The sequence below is a fragment of the Pteropus alecto genome, unplaced genomic scaffold, assembly GCF_000325575.1.
Source record: "Pteropus alecto unplaced genomic scaffold, ASM32557v1 scaffold185, whole genome shotgun sequence".
NCBI classification, from domain to species: Eukaryota; Metazoa; Chordata; class Mammalia; order Chiroptera; family Pteropodidae; genus Pteropus; species Pteropus alecto.
The window spans coordinates 5796828-5802251 of NW_006438088.1; the positions used below are offsets into that span (position 1 = coordinate 5796828).

The following is a 5424-nucleotide window of genomic DNA, read 5'->3' on the forward strand; positions in this document are numbered from 1 at the left end:
CAAATAATATAAGATGAATTTAAGTGCTGCAATTTCCAATAACACTTTTTATCTATAAAATGTTTATAGGACTTCCTAACTTATTTTAGGTGAGGTGGCAGGTTTCTAATACTATCAATCATAATGTTAGAAGCTAAAATTTGTTAAAAGCAATTATGCTAACAGCAAAGGTAACAATTATAGAGTTATTTGGCTAATAGTAGATAAAATTTGCAGTAATAATAATAATCTGAAAGATGATTTTATGCTAATAGATTGGTTAAAATATGTATTTTTAACACTGAATTATGAATGGAAACTTGAATGAATAAGAAAATAAAATAATGTTTAATAAGATCTTGCTGAAAATTGCTTATCAGTTGTTAGATGACATAGGAGATCTTGTGAAAAAGCAAGCCCCTGCTAGAATGAATTCCTTTGAGGTGGTAGACAGAAGAATTCGGAAAGCAATGGTACCACAGATATGATATGGAGACCTTCCACTGATTCCTGATATGTCAGAACTCAAGAGCATTAACAACCTACTGGGTTTCAGGACTATTAGTGGAAGTACGGTTTGAGGATGAATCTTTCATAAAATTTTCTAAAACTGGAATTCCTTAAAGACCTTTATCTCTGTTTAAATAAGATTTTAATAATTTTACACATCCCCTTAGAGCCAAATATTCTATGTACAGATCCCTATAGTAATTGTGGGCTGAAGATACTGTTATTTTTTGTGTGTATGTATGTATGTGTTTGGGTAGATACATCTTTTTGTGAGATTAAGAGGATGCAGAGAACAATGGGTATTGAAGTTCTTTTTTTGATTTAATAATTCTATTAAATCACAATTCAAGGTCTTTAGATAATTTTTCATGACCATTATCCCTATATCAAATTCCAAAAGATCTTAGTGTTTTAACTTGATACTTGTATGGACAAATATCTAATATGTGATAAGAACTTGAAAAAAGCTAATGTTCAGAGAAAGAAGAACAATAATGCATTTCTGGTGATAAATTTCCCTCCTTTTCACTTTCACTACTTCTATACTAGTGTAGTTTAGGTTTGATATAATAGTTTTTCAATTTTCTTATTGCTATATTACCTGCTCAAAAACTTCTACACCCAATGCTCAGATAACTGTCTTATGAATGGCTTTGTTTCCCTCTTAAATCTTCTATTACTCTCCAAAATCTTAATGACCATAGACCACACACCCTAATTTAACATTTTGAGTATTCTACAGATTGGTCTTTTTCAGTCTGGTCTCCGATTCTTCTAGAAAAATCTACGTGTTAGCCACTACGGACTATCTCTTACATCTCAAATGTGCCTTATTTTTCCCCACACATGGATCCTTTGTATTTCCAAAAATGCCGTACTTTACCCTTCCAGTATACTCTTCATCTTCCCCATTAAAATCCTATTTGTTTTTCAGGCTAAATTTAAATTTCTTATGTCTCTGATCCCATCTCTGATCAACTGAGCTAACAACAAACTTTTCTCTTTCAATTTTTAGAATGTTTGATAACACACAGGGCTTAATACTAAGCCACTGACATCTTTGTATAATTTAGAAAAACTCATTCCATTTGGAGAGAAAGTCCCACAGGCACACAGTTTGGGAAACAAACTGACACAAAGTGAATTAAGAAAAAGAAACTCTTAATCCTTGCAGATGTAGCTCTTTGCCAGGATGCATGGCTTAGCAAGTGGTTATTTACTAGACTTCAATTCTCCTTTCTGTCACTGTCTAGCTGGGTGATCTGGGATATCTTAGTTTACCTCTTTAATTTTAGTTTTCTCCCCCTGTAAAATAGGGACAATCATATGGAGTTCATAGTGTTGGTAAGAATATGAATAGATAATGGATGTAAATTGTCTAGCTGGATATGTGGCATATAAACCCTAATCAGTAAATTGTACTGACATTTACAATTATCATGTTTTATACTACCAACCCTATTTTCAGGGCTAGTTCATTTTTTTCATCGAATTGAAAATTTTGGTATGGAAATTCAATATATTTATAAACACAAATGCATTTTTATTTATTTATTTTTGACTGAACTATTTACTGATGATCATAATCAGGCCCATACCTCTTAAATAAATATTAACAAGATGATTTTAAATTATGATGGATTTTGAGAAAGACATTTGTTAACATGATCAATTATTCCCATTCGACTGATGAGAGCGCTTTCCATTTTCTGAAAAACAATTTGTGAAAAAATATCAGATTACTGATCACAAAAATGTCAAAACCACCTACTTACCTGGTTAAAAAAAAAAGCAATAGAAATGATTCTCTACACAGCACTAAAGAAAAAGGCGTTAGCCTTGACCCATGGAGACAAGGTAATTTATTTTTTCAGCCTAGACTCATTAAAATTCTTGTTTTCTCTGGCAATATTGCTGCAGGTTATATTCAGTGGACCAAATTCACATCAGTCTTTTAACCTCTCCAGAGCACTTTGTAACTGTACATATGGCTTTGAGTGGAGCTTTTCCTATTTTATAATTGAGCTCTTCATGCTGAGAAACCTCTGGGGGATTAGGAGGGAAGCCAGGAAGATGTGAATGTAGGAGGATTTGTGCCAAAAGGTTCTGTTAAACATTAGTATATTTGCATATGCAGAGTATAATTGGCTTCCACATTTTGGCTAGGTTTATAATTACAATATATCAAAAACTTTATGTGAAAAGGAAACATTTAGGCAAAACTGACAATGGAGGCAAAGATGACAAATATTTAAATGTTTACAGATATTTAGATGTTCCCAAATCTGGAAGCTGCTTGTTACATAATTGGAGACAACAGATAAGAAAATATGCAGCGTAAGCATTGTTTGATTCCTCAATCCTGGTGTTCTACCTGCATTATGTATGTGGTAGAAAAAAAATGAGTGTAATGAATGTATTTAAGCAGATATTTGAAGTTACTTTATTTTTATTTTATTATTTTTATTTTATGTTGTTTTATTATCATTATTTTATTACTTCAGACAAGATCTACATAAAGGTAGTTAAAGAGCTAAAGTTTGTGAGAGGAACTTTTTTTATATAGAATCATTCTGTTTTGTAAAACTCACTGATAGTCGAATATCAATGAACTTGATATTTAACCACGTTAAGTTCTTCATGTGCTTTGTGACTTCAATGGTTTCAGCAAAATCAGAAGTTTGAATCGCCAACTCTTCATATGTCGCGTACAATGTGTTTGATTCAGTGCATCTTCAGAACTGAAAAATAAATATAATTAGGCCATAAAAATAACCCCTTTATTTTTTTAAAAATGAAAAGATACTAAGAAAGGGGTTCCAAACCATCAAATGTAAGAACATCTATTTCCTGTAAAAAGAAATATTTTACCTTTTCCAAATGCTTTGATCAATTGAACCTACTATAGCAGGCTAACTTGGATCATATATTAGTTGTAACATTTTATTTGAAAAAAATTAAATAAACTGAAAATGCCATTCTATTATGGGTTAAATTATATGGAATGTTTTACATTTTTAAATGTTTTATGATTTTTAAATGCATTATTTTATATAATTTTTATTACCAATTCGTGATATAAGTATGACAGGTATGACAATAATATTTGTTTTAATCAACGTAAAGCCTCTTTTAATCAAATTAAGTATCATATAAATGAAATTTAAAGCTAATTCTTTTTATGACCTGACATTCATTGCTCTGGCTACTGCATCTATACTCAAATAGCTTGGATAAAAAGAATTTTCTTTTTAGAGATATAATCTTTTTTTTTCCTAGAGATATAATCATTCTATTGTCATCCTTTTGTTACTTTGATTTGGTTCCTTTGGGGTTTATAGCAGTTGGCTTACAACTGAGACTTATGAAATGTGACCAGCACTCAGTAGGTGGCACTAATGAGACATAAAATACTGACTTGTCACCTCCTATTGCTCAAGATTTATTATAGTTTAGTGATAAGGATGTTGGGGTAAAGACAGGTTGATCATACTGTCTCCCATTTGAGGAGTGCTGATGTCACATAAACTGATTTTAGAGATTTATTCAATTTCTACTTTATCCTGAATTTAAAGATAATGATTATTTTTTCTTGTTTACTTCATAATATTTGAAAATAATAAAGTACCTTCTTGCACTGAAAACTAAGCCTCATCGTTTGCCTACATGAACTGCCTTCCAATCATATGCTGCAAGAGGAGAAAATAATTGATCATATTGCAATGATTCCATTAAACACAAAATACGGAATTCAAATGAAATTCTTGGGAGCAACAAACCCCCAAGAAATTATAATCTTGCTTATCTTTGAGAGATGCCTAGAAGATTATTTGCCAGGTTCACATTCAGGCTAAGGGCTTCAAGTTTAAAAATTTCTTTCATTATTTTGGCTCTACAAAACATTCAGATTGAAAACCAGATGTACTGTGGCAATTAAATGGACCTTTTAGAATAAGAAAATATTATTTAATTAGAAAAGACTGAAGTATTTGCTTACTTTGTCAATTTAATAATTAAGCTACATAAGTAACATTTGTTCATGTGTTAGGAAGTGCCATGGTGTCTTCTGAGCAAGTTTTTTGAGAAGTATATCCCACTAACAGAGAAAGAGCTGCATTTTAAATGGGGATTTAGTGGAATTTACTAAGAACATACTAATGCATGTTACCTGAAGTCATATTTCTACAGAGATTACAATGTCATTGATATTTCTGTTATCCTAAGTTTTTCAATGTTCAACTTTCTTGTAATAAAACCTAATGTGATTCCAATTCTGTTCTAATTTGCAGAAAGTGACCTATTTCACATTTTTGTGAACCCAATTTGAAACCAGCCAATGGATAAAACTATTTTATTTTATTTTATTATTATTTTTTTAGGCGAGGCAACCCTTGGTTGACCTCACAGATTGCAAGGACCTTGTCATTTTACAATCCCTTAATTTTTACTTTTTACGCCTACAGCACCTGGTCTTCTTAGGTGGTCTCTCATCTAAGTACTAATCAGGCCCGACTCTGCTTAGCTTCTGAGACCAGATGAGATCAGGCTTGTTCAGAGTGGCATGGCCATAGATGGATAAAATGTTTTAAAGAATTTTCTTCTAACTTGAAGCAATGATCTAGTCAATTTTTCTTTTTTTTTTTATTAGTAACATTAATAGTTGGAAAACTCATAGAAATCACATTATTATGTAACCAAAGCAACTTTTTCTTATTAAGTATTTAATTTTTTAGTTTCTATCGAGAAATCAGGAATTATGACTGTTGTATTCATTGCTCCCTTTCCAACAGAAATGACCTCTTCCCAGGTACCAGATTTTGTTGTGTGTACTGGTGTAAACCGAAGGCCATGCATCAGTGAGCTCAGAGCACAAATATTTTGGTGGCACAGCCACAGATCTGTCATTTTATAGGATTGAGTTAAAATGGTTTCCAA

At 31.6% G+C, this 5424-nt stretch overlaps 1 pseudogene; it reads right to left on the reverse strand.

Moving 5' to 3' along the window:
• Nucleotides 1–4943: 4943 nt before the first annotated feature.
• On the reverse strand, nt 4944–5062 carry LOC112482628 (annotated as a pseudogene).
• Between the last annotated feature and the right edge of the window lie 362 nt (nt 5063–5424).